Here is an 18547-nt window from a genome sequence, read left to right as displayed (position 1 = left end):
CGTCTGTAGCTACACAGGAGTGCGTGATTTTTACGCTTTCGGGCGCATCCGCCGCCATGAATCTAAAAAGATTCTCTTTTTCATTCTTATCGGTATTAGTGGCAGCAAACGGCGGCGATTTGGCTATACAGAATAAAGCGAGACAAATTTGCAAGCATGAACAACCTAGGGCTCTGTGCGGAAAATATTTGAATGCACCGCGGACATCATAGCTGTCTGCATGAGAAAAACAAATAATGGAATGCAGAAAAGATCGTAGGAAGAGAGCTCTATGTATTTTAATCCTTGAAGATAATTAATACCTCATCCAAAAATGTAACATTCGTGACTAGCTCTTCCTCATATGGAAGAGCATTTATAAGAACGAGAACAACTCAGAATATGCGGGGAGCATGAAAGTCCCCTTGTTTATAACCCAAAGTACCTCCGCTGCAAGAATAGCGGGGAATTTCATATTCAGGTGGAGGGCAAACCGATGCCAAAAGTAGATCAGATCAGGATTTTGGGGATGGTCATTCAATCCCACGGCCATAACGGAGAGGTCCTGAAAAAATGAGAAAGTTACGCGATGCAAACCCTCGAGCTCTTGAGGAGGGTCGCCACTATAAAAAGAGGCCTCAAGGGGAGAAATTTACTAAAACTAATTTAGGCATACGTAATAAGCAGAATCAGTTACGCCACGCCCTACCTGGACATCAAGGCCGGCGAAAAAGAGAAGTTAGACTGCCTGATTCGAAGATGCGTTAAGAAGGCGCTAGGACTGCTCATGGGTACCTCAAGCGAACGGCTGCTCAAACTCGGGGTGCATAACACGTGGGCTGAATTGGCGGTGGCAGTGCGAGTCTCCCAATTAGAGAGACTAGGCACGACCGAGACGGGCAGGGTAATCCTTGCAAAAGTAGGCCTCAAGCCAGACAGAGGAGTTCAAAAAAAATTGGAGGCTTATCAAGGTTAATCCCAGTGGATGCGAAGCATGTTAAGCAGCTGCCTCAGTGTGGATGGGGCTAAGTAACGGAGACGTGGTTTTAGGTTAATCGTCGTACTTTATTCTTTGCAGCCCGACAAACACACTCTTATGGTCCGTAAATGCATGACTCTTGGTTTGCACGTCACTTACGCATACACGCCCGGCGCAGAGACGCTGGCGCGGTTGCGGGCTGACGCGACGGCGGTCGCGCGCCGCTTCATCCCTGGCATGACGTCACATATCACGTGATGCAGCGATGCAGCGATGGTGGCGCCGCCGCCGCGTCGCGCGCGACGGCGCGAACCGAAACGTGGAGGCCTCCGCCGGGCGACGTCCGACGACGCGATATGAGGCCCCATCTGCAGCCGGTGTGACGTCATCACGTGACGTCATGTCACGTGACCCCATGCAGGGTCAATGGTGGCCACCGCCGGGCGTCGCGCGAAGGCCCGAAACCTACGTTAATATGCTTCGCATAAAAGCCACAATTATTAGTGAAATCAGGAATGCCTTGGTAGTCCTCCCCTTCAATAGGAATCTGCTTCCAGAGTTTTATGGCCCTTCGAAAGAAGGCCAAACGAGCCGAAGCTCTAGAGCGACAGTTCAAGAACGTGGGAGCAGAGGAAGTAGCCTATGTTGATACGACAAATGGCAGAACAGGTGCGGCGGTAGCTTCGGTAGTCGATGGCCGAGGGGCACCGGTCCTTCAGAGGCCGCAACATAGAGACTGCGGAGGAAGTTGCGATAGCGCTAGCGTGCGTAGGAACAGAAGCCAGGTTCATAATTAGCAACAGCAAAACTGTCATTCTCCCCTTAAGGACCTTAAAAATTACAGACCAATCAGCTTACTGTCTGTTACGTATAAGGTATTTACTAAGGTAATAGCTAATAGAATCAGGACAACCTTAGACTGCAATCAAGCAAAGAATCAAGCAGGGTTTCGGAAACGGTACTCTACTATCGATCATATTCATACCATCAATCAGGTGATAGAAAAATTGCTCGGAATATAACCAGCCCTTATACAGAGCATTCATTGATTACGAAAAAGCATTTGACTCAGTTGAAACCTCGGCGGTGATGCAGGCATTGCGAGCCGTGCGTGAAAGTGCTGGAAGATATATATAGTGGCTGCACAGCAACCATAGTTCTGCATAAAGAAAGTAACAAAATTACAATAAAGAAAGGTGTTAGACAAGGAGACACAATCTCCCCAGTACTATTCACAGCTTGTTTAGAGGAAGTATTCAGAGACTTGGAATGGGAGCAGTTAGGGATAAGGGTAGATGGAGAATACCTCAGTAATCTCCGATTTGCTGATGACATTGCCTTGCTAAGCAACTCGGGGGATGAACTGCAAATAATGGTTGATGACCTAGACAGAAAAATTAGAAAGGTAGGCTTGAAGATCAATATGCAGAAGACTAAGGTAATGTTCAACAGCCTCGGAAAGGAACAGCAGTTTACATTAGGTAGCGAAATACTGGAAGTAGTAGGCGAATATGTCTACTTAGGACAGGTAGTAACCGCAGATCCGGACCGTCAAAAGGAAATAACAAGAAGAATAAGATTGGGATGGAGCGCATTTGGCAAGCACTCGCAGATTATGACTAGCAGCTTACCGGTATCGCTCAAGAGGAAAGTATACAACAGTTGCATCTTACCTGTACTCACCTATGGGGCTGAAACGTGGAGGCTAACCAAGAGGGTTCTACTTAAGTTGATGACAACGCAGAGGGCTATGGAACGAAAAATTGTAGGGGTAACATTAGGAGATAGGAAGCGTGCAGAGTGGGTCAGAGAAATAACTCAGGTTACCGACATTCTAGTGGACATTAAAAAGAAGAAATGGGCATGGGCAGAACATGTCGTGCGAAGAGAGGATAACCGATGGTCGCTTAGGGTAACAAACTGGATTCCAAGGGAAGGAAAGCGTAGCAGTGGGCGGCAGAAAGTTAGGTGGGCGGGTGAGATTAAGAAGTTCGCAGGGGTCAAGTGGATGCAGCTAGCACAGAACCGGGTTAAGTGGAGAAATATGGGAGAGGCCTTCGCCCTGCAGTGGGTATAATCAGGCTGATGATGATGATGATGATGAAACTGTCATTCAAAATTTTGGGAAGGGGAGGATATCGGCGGAGGCGGCCAAAATCCTCACCCAAAGAACGATAAATAGGAAAATTCAGTTATTTTGGACACCCGCTCACGCTGCCGTCCCTGGTAACGAGGCGGCTCACGAGCTAGCCCGAGCTCTCTACTTCCGGGTAGCCGTGGAGCCCCCCGAACACTGGGCATACGACGAGCGTCTGCAAAGTAACGAGGAAATCATCGACCATTATAAATTGCGACGTAGACTGGCACCCCCGCCAGATGTTAGACTAAATAATAGAGAATCTGTCGCGTGGAGGCGGCTACAAACTAATACGTTCATGGACCCGGTCTGGGCGTTTCACGCTCTACCAGACCTTAGGGACGATGATCTCTGCAAACACTGGTAGGCGAGAGAGACCCTCGACCGCATAATTTGGGAGTGCCCACAATCTCCAGGGATAGGGCAAAATATTACAAGTAGAGAAGCCTGGGATACCCTGCTGCGAAGCGCGGACCATGCGATCCAGCACCGCACCGTCCATCTGGCTGAAGAGGCCGCAACAAACCAACGGCTGCCTGCCAGACTCTAATCCGCGGGCGCACGACTCCCCGTTTGCGATGGAATTAAAAGTTGTACAACAACCAACCATAAGAACGAGAACGCCAAGGCGAGCTTTGCAATAATATCGGATATTTTAGAACTTACGATGGTACTCTACTTATGCATGGATGAATTTCGACGTATTTTATCTATTCCTGATATCAGGTTTCGTGACGTTTTCTTTTCTTTAACGAAATTCTTCATTTATCTCCACGCTCGTCGTCTCTGGGCACTCGAGGGTAAGATTATTCGAAATGTGAGGAATTATTCAACCAATAAATAGCGTCTCACCTTTTGAATAGCTACCGCCAGGACGGGAAAGAACTGACGCGAAGGTGGACGCTGACTTCTGGACTGCTTCCATCCTTGTCATTTTTTCTCAAAGCTCGATTAACATTCCTGCCCTTGTTTGTTAATGTATGTCTTTCTCAGCTACTTCTCGCACGCCGTGTCACGCTTTTCGTGTCTGTGTGCTAGGCGAACTTTATAACTTGATTGCCTATTGTAGCCGAAACCTAAATAGGCTTACCATGACCAAGAAGCTAAAAGATTACTACATCCAAGGTATCTTTTGCTCAGCAGCTTCAGGGAAAATGCATTTGAGAACATTTTCAACCTTACTCCGCTCATGTTTCAACTCGCTGGGTAAGAGAGTTTAAGGATGCTCTTTGAATGGTTATACTGATATAGTCTATTACAGACAAGCAAGCAAATGAGATGTCTATGAAGTAGGTGATTTGATTCAGCTTGCCGAACTAAATATTCAAGCCCAACTGTTCTTGCCCCTCTTTGGGATGTTAAAGGTCAGGCTGCAGCCCATAATACGAAGGTCAGAGAAAACGAAACCGTCCATTAGAGGGCAAGTTACATTGTATATAATGTCACAAGAAAAAACATTTTGTTAGGAGTATGTGGAGGGTTTAAAGGCTCCACACAAGATGCAGGTGAATTCTAGCACTAAGAAACATGACTAAAGATCATAATTCCTCTGTATTGCTTTATAGAACGTATTAGCTCATTTAAATCAGGCCGGGAGCTACTTCAGCATTAGCGAAAAGCAAACAATTCAAGGTAATTTTGGTGCTCAGTTTCGTTAGGTTCCATAATTACCTCAGAAGCTGTTGATGACCTTCCATCTTGTCATGGTGTTTGTGATAACCCCTTCGGGAGTTGTTTCTTTCCCGGCTTAGATTCACTTGGAGCGAATTAAGCCCCCCCCCCCCCCCGACCTTAAATAAGCTCAGCGCCAAAACTAAATCCGCTTTGAGGATGTAGTTGCAATGCGAGCATCTAATTCAAAAATTACACGAAATAAACCTGCGCAATTTCTAGAATGTTCACTTTTTTTTTATTATTCCCACAGACCTAATTACACGCGCACACACATACATACACATAGACATACCTATAAAACATGCTCGTGATATAACTTACATACGTGCTTCATATTCTTCATTTTAGCTCCTCTAAACTGCAATACAGTAAATAAATGAAGAAAACGGAAGTTGAATATGTAACACCAGGATTCATTGTTATCTCAGCAATAAGGTTCGTGAACTTGAACAGCATAATGTAACCTTTAAAGACATGCGTACCTAACGATAAGCCATACCACCAAAATACATTTAGTGCAAGCTGTTTCATCATCGATATTCCCCGACCTTGGATAATCTTCTTACTTCCTCGTAATTACATACAGCTATAAAATGCATGGAGCTGATTCATTAAGCCACTTATTTTGCTACACTCCTTTAACTCACAGTCCATTTTATTCGAACAGGTAGGAAACTGAATTCTGCCCATTAGGGCTGTCCTTGCAATCTAAGCATGCCTGCGAGTAAACAATGACCGCACCTTCACTTAAAGAAGCAAGCCGTTTACCTTTTCTGCCGATGTTCTGCTTTCTGATGCTGTTCCGAACTGATAAAAAATGCATCCTTAAAAGTGGCCTCTGTGCCGACAGTGCCCGAATTTCGATGCAATGCTAGTTTTACTATTTTCGCCATGCATTTTTTGTGTGTCTTTAGCCTCGTTACAGTGGTTAGAATAGGGACAGTGTGCGGACTGAACTGCCGGCTCAGGTGCCCTCCGTAATGCACCGGAGAGGGTTCCCCGAGCCACAGACGCCAGCGTACACGTGCGCTTGCTGCATATCATCTGATTACCACGCAGTTAATCACCCGAATTTTAGACCTTCCTTCGAGCTCTGCAGCGTAATTTCATCTCATACTGCGACCTTCACTTTTATACGGCATCTTCATTATCGCCAGCTGTGTCTCGTAACAATGTAAGCATATACTTCTGCCTAACGTCCTTTTTTTAGGCACTAGAATTACTACCCGTATTCCGGGTCGGATTTGGCAGGGTGGAGGAAACACTCCCTTAAACACTTGCCGCCAGGATTTTTGGACGTATATGGTTAAGCAAAAGCATTAGCATCGTCGGCACCGCGTTTGACCGCTGCGCATGCTTCATGTGCTAAGCTGCGCTTCGGATGTCCTCGTCTTAGCCCGTCTATGTTGCGATTAGGGCCATATTTAGGACTTCTTCATTCTAAACTTAAAACATCATTTAGATACTGAACTAAAGGTAATACCATGTGGTAAAGCAAATCTAAATGAAGAAAGCTTTGCTACACATCTAGGCTAAACGTTTCTTCTGTGTGTCGATGTTGAGTCAACCGAAACGATTCCCTTAATTTTTTGCCATTGCTTTTGCCATTTTAGACTGCTATCTCAAAATTTTGTTATTGTAAACACGACAGAAAAAAAAGGGTAACGTGCAAAAAGCTCGAAAACCTGGAACTTGTGTGTCGAAGACTGTCGTTTCCGACGGAAAACCCGCGTTGCACACGCGCAGCAAGGGAATGCGCTTCAAAAAAAAGGCCATATAGAAGAAAACGCCCAGGATTTCTAAACAGATTGATATTAAAGAAGCGGCGCGCTGATAATTACGTCCTCTCCGTATCTGAAAACATGAATTCCACCCGCGCATTGATTTTCACTGCTCTTAAAGCATACTATGAACACCTGGCTGGTAGTCTGTATTGTTGCCGCTTGTGTATCATATATTTCTATCGAATGAAACGTGTAGTCGGTTCTCACTGCAGCTTTTAAACCAAAGATGAACGTTGGGAAATGGAGCAATGCTTGAAAATTACTGGCAGTGATCATCGCCGTGTAGCTTGATATGCGTATTTTACGGGGGTACACAAGTTTGGTTCGGTATATCATTGAATATGTTCGTATTATGTTCTTTTACAGATTTCTCGCGTTTATTCTGTTTAGACAGTTTCGGTGAAAGGTGTATCACGATGACAAGTATTTCTACTTTAAATTTTCTAGCTGATGCAAGGGTGAGGCTGTCGCTGGTATGTGCCCTGGTGAAAAAATTGCAGCTACGTGCAAGAGGTCCGGACGAATCTCCCGCATTCGACGAGTGAATAGGTTTGAGCTTTAATTTCGGCTTCCCATTTCACGTGACCTAATGTGCACATCAGGTATTTCTGCAACAATATAATTGTAAACATAAAAAATTTGTAACACTCATGAAATAAATGTCCGCAATGTTTCCTGAAATATTAACATCAGTGCATATTTTCGCATTTCAATAAATTTACCATGTGATAACATTGCAAGCTATGCTTGATTGATTGATATTGTTTACCGTTCCAAAGAGACCAGGGCTATAACGGCCGCATAACAGAGGAACCATTTTTATATTGAAATTGTTATGCATTGTGGCTATAAATTTAACGAGTACTAGGTATATTTTCATCAAAAATGAATGCAAGACACTCTGTAACATGAGTCCGAATGTTTTCCAGCTCATTTCGGGCATACAGAATATTTGTGATTAGAAACCCTTCAAACTTTCTGAAACATGTAATGCTCAGGATAAAAGACGTGATCTGCTGGAATTTTGCTGCTAAAGTTATACCCAAAAGCACACGATGGCATGGGGAAAGGGTGCGAACATAAGCTGAAAGCAATGCCCCTGTGTCATGATACTCAGGATGACTTGAAGCGTATTTGTTTGAAATGGGTGTTTAAAGTAAAACACAGGGCCTTGTGAGGGAGCCGGGAGAGCTTTGCGTGCTTAGTGTATGTCTATTTTCTTATTTATCATTCTCCATATATTGTATATCTGTTTGACATGCTACATTTGTGGACCTTAAGTATTGTTCCTCGGCTTGCGCAATCTATTTTTTTTTTCATTATTTAATATTCTACATGTCGGCTGATATATCCTACGTTTTGTCTGTCTTCCTGGTTGCTTTTCTGCACCAAATTGTGACAGAAATGTACAGGCGTTTTTTTTTTGTGTAAAGCAAAATAAATGTTCATTTCAAAGAACTCCTGCCTCTTTCCATCAACACTGCTGTTTGGCAAAGGCTTTGACACAGCTGCGTTGTTGACCAGTCAGCAGTAATTGTGACCTAATTTTATGTTTATTGCTGAAAGTAGTAAAAAAACAATACCATACCGCACGTAACAGAAATGCGCCAACAGGGCGCGGCACTACGGCAGCGCTTGCGAGCATTCAAATTGAGCATTATGGCGCAGCGCATTTCAGCATTCAAACTGCGCGTCTTTAACCGAAAGCGGATGTGCGTCAAGCACCGTCCGCTTGGTTCGCTACAGTCAAGTGGGTCAGCTGGCAGCGGTGTGGTGCGGACGCGTGTTCCATCACTCCTCCGATTGCATGAGGCTACCGAAAACGAACGGATTGGCGGCAGCGGGAGCTTCCGAAAGCGTCAGATAAATGAGTTCTTTCTTTTACTACCTTTTTTTTTGTTTTCAGCTTGTTAGGTTAGGTGCAGCCTAAGGAATAAATTTTAGCTCTTTGCCCTAGCGGCCTGGTTTTTTGTGCCGGCAGCTAGGTTTTCTGGGCGTTCATTCTTTAACTATTTTGTTTAGATAAATACTTTTTTTCTAGGCTATTGGCATTGGCAGAATTCATTTTAACGCGTGTTTGCTAGTCGTTTTTGTGTATTCCTTTTGCAGCTTGTATATTCTGAGAATTCGTAGTGGAAATAGTACAGTTGATATATGCTTAAGATGTGCAATCAATAGAAGGTAAAGTGTACTCAGTGTAAGGCGCAGATTAATCTTAAGGAAACGCGTTTTGGCTCTGTAGATGAAGCGGAAGGCAGTGACTTTTTTTGTCTGTGTTCCGTGCTGAGTGCGCGCTTAGATAGATTTGAACGTGAAAAGGGCAGTTTAGTGTCTCGTGTGGATGGTTTAGAAAATGTGGCAGGTTTGTTAAGAGCAGAAAATCATGAACTGCTTGGACAGCTTCCTCAAATGGAAAAAAAATGACCGAATTTGTCCTTGGAACCAACGAGGACGGAAATTCTAGTACGGGCCACGTGGCTGGGACCAGCACTGGCATAGAAGTCATAATCAAAGTAGGTAAGGTAGATTCGAACCGACAGTTATTTATAAGCATCTACTAAGAAGTCGGGAAAAAATGAAGTAAAGAAGAATGAAAATCCCAGAGAGAAGGACACAGATAACCGAAGGCAGGAGTTAACAGTTGGGAGAGGGAGAGAGAAGGCCCAGGTGTTTATCGCCGGAGATTGTAACATGAGCAGCGGCAAGCGAGATATCTTGGAACGTGTAAAGGGTGATAAGCGAGTGTTAATTGGAACCTTCCCAGGGATGACAATGATGGTAGTGCTGAAAGAGAGTAAAAATAGGCTGTTGCAAAATTCCGCAGAGCGCAGTATGGTGATATTAGCCGCGGGGCTAAACGATGCCCTAAATGTTGACGCTGCAGGAATGGTGGAAAGTTTAGCTAAGGGAGTTGACGATATCAGGAAGATAACACAGCAAGCGCAGCTAGTTGTATGTAAGTACCGGAGGTCCTAGGATCGAACGGAAAGCTGGAAAAGGACGTGGTGACAGTTAATCAGGACATAAGAAAGTTAGGTCTGGAGAATCGTTTCGAAGTGGTTGAGGTAAACAGAGAGGTGCATAAAGCAGGTTTTGGCAGGTTTTTTCGGCGAGATGGCATTCATTTTAATAGAAGGGTGGGAGCAGAGATCGGCTTGCGCCTGGCAGGCAGGGCCGTAGCTTTTTTAGGGGGTCCACGAGTGCTCCGTGTACAAAGGTAGTTAGAAGTGAAGCAGAAGAAAGCGTAATAACGGAGGCTGGACCTCAGAAAATGGCAGAGAGGAGGTCGAGAAAACAAAGTACAAAAAAGAGATTTAATACTAGGATCAGCTACATGAACATGCAAGGAGGTAGAAAAAGCAAAATAGCTAGAGATAGAGCAGCAGTTGAAGGATGACAAAATAGGTGTGTACGCTCTATGCGAGACTCATCTCAGGGATATAGAAGATCTGCTGTTTTTAGAAGGCTACCTCTGAGAAGGGTGCAACAGAACGAAAACGAAAAAAAGAGTGGAGGGGTAGGGTTGTTGATACACCAGAGAACAAATTGGCAAAGAATACAAAGAATACAAAGAACATATCTGGGTATCAGGAACAATTGCCGGCATAAGGACATGGCTAGGGGTGGTTTATTTAGGAACAGGACACCAATGCAGGCAAGAAAACAAGGATCTTGTTGAATGTCTCAGTGACGAAATAAACTAGTTTGGAGAGGGGGCCTATGTTATTCTGCTGGGGGACATGAACGACCGCATCGACGATATGGATGTATACACGGATTGTAACGGGAAGCTAATGCTAGGTTTCTGTGAGCGACAAGACCTAGTTATAGCAAATAGAGAAACAAAATGCAAAGGAAAAATTATGTAGGAATTCCGCAGCAGGCAGACGACCATTTACTACTGTCTAATGTCGCAGGTAATTTATAGCAAGGTCACAAAAATGGAAATAGACGAAGAAGGAGAGTGTAGTCTGGGAAGTCATCATAAACGTATTAGTCTGCAGATGGGGCCCTTGATGAAAAGAGAAATGGAACGTAGACAAAACGTAAACGCAAAATTAAATGACGATCAAATAGCGCAGATAGTAGCAGACATAGAGGAAGGAATAGAGAAAAGCCCCATGGAAGACTGGCGTTATGAACAGGTAGAACTACTCATAAGGAGGAAAATTAAGGAGGTTAAAGTAGACAAAACCGCAGGAATGAAAATAGGAAACCGCAGAGCTGATGGAATAAGGAAAGGGAAGCCATTGAACAGCGACGGGCTGCTTCAAGGGAACACCGAGAGGCGGAGAATGTACAGGTATCTCAGGAGGAATTCGAACAAAAATGGGAATCATATCGACAACAGAAACATGATGTGCAGGCCCTCGTCCAAAGTAAAATAGAGCAGTCCATCGATCGCTGGATGGCTGACATACACGATGCCTCTTGAGGCGGACCATGAAACTTCTGGAACCATGTAAGCTGGCTAGGTAAAAAAAAATCAAAGAAAGCAAGACCGGATTCAAGATAACGAGGGAAATCGTTAAAACGGAGACACGCAGTGAACTACATTACATCAGTTATAGCCGCGTCATTTAAGACCCACGATAGGGTAATCTCCGCAAATAAGGAGGCAACACAAGATAGCAGAATGCAAGGCAGCTTAGAACTGACCAATCTAAACTGGAAAAAGGCAGAAAAAAATATTCCTAAAAACACATCTACAGGAATAGATGGAATTCCGATCAAGTTGATTAATGAACTTGGTCCAAGCTGTCAGAAAACGCTGTTAAAAGCATTGGAAACAGTCATAACGAATAAGCAAATTCCCCACAGCTGGCAGCAGAGTAAAATGAATTTGATTTATAAAGGCAAAAAAGAAATGATGCACATAAAATCATACTGGGGGATTACCACAACATCTGTTATGTACAGGTTGGCCATGCAGGCGGTTAAACTAAAGGTGCAAGCATGGGTAGAAAGTAAAAAGATACTCGAAGAACTTCAGAACGGCTTTAGAAATGGTAGGCGGATAGATGATTGCCTGCTCGGGCTTACCCAATACATCAAAATAACTAGAGTGGAAAATAGACCTTTGTATTTGGCCTTCCTGGAAAAAACGGGGCGTACGACTACGTAAACATGGAACTCCTGTGGAACATATTAAAAGAATAGGGTATCGGTTATGAGATAATAGATTTCCTACCGGAAATATACAGGGATAATAAAGTAGAAATTACATGGGAAGGGTTAAGAAGTACGGAAGCTGTCAAGGTATGCAAAGGATTAAGACAAAGTTGTCAAGTATCAACGCTACTGTTCATGCTTTATATGATAAACCTGAAACGGAGGATGCAAGAAAGTAACCTAGGTTTTAACCTGTCATATAGATTAGATGGAAAGGCCGTAGAGCAGAGTCTCTCCGGTTTGATGTATGCAGACGATATTGTGCTGCTAGCTCACAGTCTGGAAGAATTGCAAACCATAGTTAAGTATTGCGGAGACGACGGGAACGCTCTAGGCTTCAGTTTTAGCGCAGTTAAGTTGGCTCTGATGATTTTCAATGGCTCAACCTATCAGGGTTTTAAAATGCAAGTCCATGAAATACCCAGAGTAGCAGAATATAAATATCTGGGGGTATGGGTAAACAAAGGATTAGCATACATTGGAAGGCATGAGCAATCACTTAAGGCCAAAGGGCGAAGAAATGCTGGGATAATAAAGCATAGGGTATTGTGGGGATACAACAGGTATGAGGTCTTGAGGCGTATTTGGAAAGGAAGTATGGTTACCGGACTTACTTTCGGAAATGCGTTTTCTTGCTAAACTCAGAGGTACAGTCGACATTAGAAATAAATCAGAGAGCTGTCGGACGATTAGCACTAGGTGCGCACGGCAAAACCACAAATAAGGCGGTACAGGGATACATGGGCTGGGCATCTCTCAAAGTACGGAAAGCTCAGAGTAAAATATTATATGAAGAACGCCTGAGGAAATTGGGCAGTAACAGATGGGCAGCTAAAGTATTTAAATACCCATACCCAAAAAGCGTTGACTCAGAATGGAGGAAAAGAACTAGGAAACTTACCAGTATGTATGCTGGTCACAAGGACGAAGAAATAAGGAGTGTTAAGCAACAGGTGAAAAACACAGAAGGTAAAAATTGGATAAATTCGATGGAAAAGAAACAGAGTGTGGAATTATACCGAAAGTGGACAAAGTAGATCAGGAAGGAAGCTTTCTTTTATAACTCAAGAGGCAGTGCCCCACTTTTTGAAGCTAGATCAAGGTGCCTTAGAACACGCAGCTACCAAAAGAAATTTAACAAAGATGACGCATATGCTGTGTGTGTTAACTCCAGTGTAACAATTGACCATATAATACTCGAATGTAATTGTATCCATCCGGAAGTCGATGCAGGCGCATTCACTCTTCCTGAAGCTCTGGGGTTTAGAGATACCAATAGCCGGGTGAATAAACCGGCGGTGGAAGCTGGCAAAAAACGACTGGAAGATTGGTGGCTTAAAACCAGAAAAGTGACATAATGTTAGTAATGTAGAAACAAATATTCAGTGAATAGAGTGATGGTATAGTTAACCAATCTAAAGCAATAATTAAGATATAAATGAGCATGATAGCTACTGCTCCCACTCCGTTTCAAAGGGGACGCTCCTATATTCGATCCATCCATCCAACGTTCGGCCCTATGGGTATAGTGCTCTAAAAGAATGGGTAGTGTGACGACCGGTGCCGGAGAGCGGGATGCTTTTGCGATGACAGCGACCGACTTCCGCGAGAGGGCGCGACGTGCAACAGGGATGCTACTTTCGGCGTTCGGCGCGTAGTGGCTGCGGGGATAGCGGGGGACCAGCGCGCGATGTTTGAATCGCTATTTGAAAATCTTTCAACGTTTCGTATTCCAGCGGACAGTCATAAATTGTACAGATCAATCATTTGTACGCATTTTTTCGAACAAAGCGTGGTGTTTTGTGTTCGTTCTTCCCGCAAAGAGCGCTATTAAAACGCAGAGAAAAAAAGTATACATGCGAATCAAAGCTTTTGCTTTGTGAGGGCTTTCTACGAATCGTATTGACAAATACCTGCTAATATTTTGCAGCTTGCGCTTATGAATACATGACTGGAAGTTTATCTTAAATCATCGATAATATATTTATCTCTTTAATCGGGTTTCTTTCTGTGCCCTAATCACCGCTTATACGAATGACAATTAGAGTGTGTGAGGAAAAGAAAATTTATTCATGATTGTATAATTTAAAGGACTGTGCTGTTTACCGTCAAAAAATGAGCATATATAAGCCGTTCAAAGATTTATTCTTTGTTAGTGATTAGCAAATACATATGTCGCGGACATTTGTCTACGTGCCGCTCACCAAAGGATGAACCAGCTGTACACATGCAAAGAAACAAAACGTCAAGTACAGCAAGGCCAGTGCTTCACATAAAATACGAAAAATTAAACCAGTCACATGGGAGTGAATGCGTTCATAGTGGGCACTTTAGTGTGGTCGCTTTACTAGCATATGTAAAAGCAAAAAAAAAGGAACTTAAAATTCCGCGTCGTCCTATGTAGTATGATACTATTCTTGGTGCGCACCGAGAGAAACCGAAAAATTCGAAAAAGCTGCCGAACACCTAATACGCAAAAAATTATTGCAAGGCCGAATTCAAATGCGGACATTAATGCGTGTTTTTTGTTTCATTGTGCGGTATGAAATATGATTAATCGAGTGGATATATGCTTGCCGACTACTACTTGCAGGACTGTATTGGGGCTACTTGCCGACTACTCATTACAGAACTAAGCAGGCTATAATTTTCCCCTAAGAAAACTATCCATGGTTGATATCACACGTTAAATACTCTCAATGAAAGTTAGTTATTTTTTCCTTTTGGAACTGTTGTCGAGGTTTGTTGACTCCGCAAGAAAGAAAATTTTGGACCTTCAACACTTTACAGGCAGGTTGCAAATCCTGTATTGCAAAGGTGTCCAGAAGGACCACCCGAGTCAAATTGTTTGGTTGATTGTGACCTAGCTTCGAGCCTATTGCGCAGTTTTCTTTAGTTGTGAGAAACCGACTGCTAGCCTCACTACCTCTCTTCCGCGGTATGTTAAGAGCTGATCGTATATCCCGCCTTATAGTACACTAAACATTTTGACGTTATAATAATGCTCTCACGGAAACAAATTATGCGCACACTATAGCCTCTGCATCCTCTATTTTTCAATCATTCTTTTTATTCAAAGCTTTATTTTTCATTTTGTATGCACCAAAACACGTCTAGCACAATTTTCTTGGGGCAAGAATGACTTCTTAAGCAGCACGCCGTCAATGTACCGCCATCAGCTGAATATTTGGGAAAAGCGGCAACAATATTGGTGCCAATAATGACGTTTCATTAAGGCACAACGTGTGCCAAGATTTCATCAACTCTACTCGACTTGCTTTCCTACAATGGCCACCAACGGCACACTAGGTTATTTATTGGAATGCAGCCTCACTCAAAGGCTACCCAATATCTTCCACCCATTGGCTCCTATACAACTTACATCCAGCCACTCTCACTAGCCATCCAGTACTTGCAACCAAGCTCACTCCCTGGCTTTTAAGAACTCCTTTCTAGCTAGGCTCATCGGCTGCCCAACATAGCCCACCCAAGCTTGTCCACCGACTTTGCATCATTGGCATTCAGGCAATCCCATTATTGTTGAATATATTTTGTGGATATTTTTTATTTGATGGATTTTACGGCGCATATACATCTGAGGCCATCATACGCCAAACACAGGGTTGAGTTTGTTTTTGTGTAGGTATTTTACATGCAGCTATTAATATATATGCAGCATCCTGAAAGTACACAGGCACACAAAAAGGCAGAATTGTTCGTTTCATAAATATTTATTAGGTGAGCATGTGGTACATGTGAAAAAAAATATCGGCACAATTATTTTAGACTTGCAAGACTTCACCTCCAGTTGGGTACATTGATAAGGTGTCGGCGGATCCCACTTTGTAGGAAGGCACTGCAATAAAGGCAGCTTCAGGTGTCTGCCAAGCCTGCATCTCTAGCATGCGCCTTTTGCTCTCGGTTATAAGGACAGCAGCTTTCAGCAGCCCTTGCCGATGTAATCTCGAGCGGTTTGCATGTCATCATTTCCAATTTCGTGCAAAACATCGCCAAGCAAAAACAAAATAAAATGCAATATTATGCAGATTTGTTATTTTTGGTACAAGTTGGGTAAACTGTTCAAGAGCAGTAAAATTTGCCACTGCTACAAATTTTTTGTGTCCAAGTCATAGTTCTGAAATTGGAATTCACGACTAGTGTATATTTTCTGTTCGGTGCAACAGCGTTGAAGAAACGCTTTTCTAACTCTTGACGCCCATAAACAGCAGATAAGCACACTTTGTTAATCTTATCAGGTGCCAATTAATAACAAAATTGTTAATTTGCATTTAATACATCGCACTGCATAAAAAATGGATATCTAACCGGTCGCCCAGCACAGCCTTGCATGCAGCATCAATGGAAGCAGCCGAAAAAAAAATTGGCAAGCAAAGGTCCGTCCTACACTGTAAAAAAAGCTCTACTATAAGTAAAAACCCGCTGGTAATGCGCGGCCCGGATCGACTGTGGCGAGACGGAGCGGTCATCGTCTATTATATCGCTAGACAACACATGCGCAGCCTCTTTGCGGACGTGCCCCAGACGTTCAAGTACCTAATCCATTCTCACCTGCAAACCATGGTATCGAGAAGTATGTGTCTCTAAGTTTTGCTGTTTCCCAATATTGTGCTTATTTTAGTTGGGTCTCTGAAGTGTTTGAGGGCAACTTTGGCTGTCGGCATATTTAATTACTCGGCCTCCTGATTCTCACAGTCCAATTGTTGCCTCTTTTCTTATTTTGTGTGCTGTGGACAAGATCACTCAAAGCTCACTTCAGCAGAGCTGAGAGTGTGGTCGTATTTATGCGTAATTTTGCGGTTATTATGAGGCAACACCCCCCCAAGTGCTGCGTGGTTTCTCGACAGGTCCAGGACACAGCTGCAAGCACTGCGTTCTCCGGTTTGTTCGAACATGCTGCCCATAGTTCGCATTGGTCCCGTTGTGCTAGCACGCTGCTTTTCCGAGTCAACTGTTTTTGAAGTCTCATCCCCACGTTCGACTCCTGCTCAAAAATTCTTGGGATTGGTGGCTCAATCAGTTGATGCAGGTTGGGAAAAACATTGAATAAACATGACACCCATGCGCAGCTACTTATAGTAGGTAAAAGATGCAGTGTAAGAACAGGAATGGTGTAGAGATGATTATTTTATCTTTGCTAACAACAGCCGACCGCTACACTGTGCACCGAGACCTACCCACTAGACAAGCTTTTAGGTGCAAACGGCATTCATCGCTGTTGACTTCGTAAGCTAAAAACCTTGGATGCCATCACGCCATTGGATCTTGGCGGCATTAATACGTTGCACAATCCAGTGCATGGGATCAGTGTACAGCATTCCCTCAAGAGTTGGTGTGTCCATTATGTTGGTCCAAGAACCTACAGACTTAATTTTAGGGTTACGAGATGTTAGATAAAAAAAAACTGCCGAATAAAGTAGATCAAATACCTATCAAAAGAACACGAATAGAACTAGCATCCGTGACTGCAATGACGTTGCAGGGCTGAAGACCCACTATATGGATGGCTAATGTGCCGTCATGATATTGAGAGTATAATAAGGCATGAAAAGAGGGAAAGCCGAGTCAATTCGAGCAGAGAAAATGCCGGACACGCGTTTTGCCTCCCTTCGCAGCGTCAGTAGTGTTGTTGATGGAGAAGCTACGCATTTTGGTGCCACGAACAAAACCCACGCGCGCCTTCTCCGCGATCCCGCCTCGAACTCTTGATGGGAACTTAGTTCCACTTTGGCGCCGCTCTCAAGTTACGCTACCGCTCCAATCTCGGAAGTATGGTTAAGAGGGCGTGGTGATAGGGACAACACAAACTATACCACGAGGAAAAAAACACAGTGGCGCAATGTGTGTTTGTTTAATTAATCCAGTTGCCACGCAACGTAGGGTCAATAAACCTGTTCGCATTTTGGAATAACAGCGCGAAGGACGAGGACGAAGATAGAAGGACACAAACACAGCGCCAGTGTCCTTCTATCTTCGTCCTCGTCCTTCGCGCTGTTATTCCAAAATGTATTACCAACTAGCCGGCACCTCACGCTGTTCGCATGTTCATGTTGAACTACTTTGTCCACTGCAGTGGCCATATCGATATGTGATGAAAAATGATACAAGCATATATCATGACTACATGATACCGTTTCATCTTTATTTGGAAGTCTTTACTTCATTCCATGGATCGAAACAAGCGACCTAAACAGTCTCGACGCTGCTCCTAAAGCGTCTCGCAGGAAAGACACGTTGAAGGTAGTTTAAACAATAAGGGACCCTATCAACATTGCAACCTGAAACCGTTCTGCGGTGCTGCACTTCCAGGCAACCTTTCTGCGCCAGATATATTGAAGTTTTTGCAACATTCGCATGGTTAACAAAATTTTCAAGCCATTCCCAATATTTATCAGATGTTTCACTGATTGGCACCTCTGTAATAATTAATGCCAGTATTGGTTGCAGAAGGTTGTTTTCTTTTTTCCTAGAGTTCTTTTATTTCGCATGGGGTAAACAGATATCAAGGAAATACATATATACATAGTTTTGTTCATTCTGGGCAGCCAGGCGCATTTCACGGCTCTGGACCTTTTTCTTTGGATGGAATATGAAGAAGAAGGAATACGAAGAAGAAGAGGCCTGGAGGCTCGAGCCGCAAGCAACGGTTCGAGCTGCTCTTCCAGCGCTGGTGTTGGACTTTCAATCGACCCTTGCCTGTAAGGTGCCCCGCTGGTACTTGACTGGGAGGGCCCCCGACCGTGGTTACTCTTTTCAAGGAGCAATCAGGCACAGAGCTTTGCTGAGGCGCTTCGTTCTCTTCCG

The 18547-nt window shown here is 43.7% G+C and overlaps 1 pseudogene; it reads left to right on the top strand.

Annotated features, from left to right (window-relative positions):
* LOC146184457 (rho GTPase-activating protein 6-like) overlaps positions 1-18547 on the top strand; it is a 40442-nt pseudogene that overhangs the window by 20627 nt on the left and 1268 nt on the right.

Source organism: Amblyomma maculatum, chromosome 7 (assembly GCF_055883805.1).
Source record: "Amblyomma maculatum isolate TAMU_Amacu chromosome 7, ASM5588380v1, whole genome shotgun sequence".
Taxonomy (NCBI): Eukaryota; Metazoa; Arthropoda; class Arachnida; order Ixodida; family Ixodidae; genus Amblyomma; species Amblyomma maculatum.
Note: the sequence above shows the minus strand (reverse complement) of the source record. Positions and strands in the feature narration are given on the sequence as shown.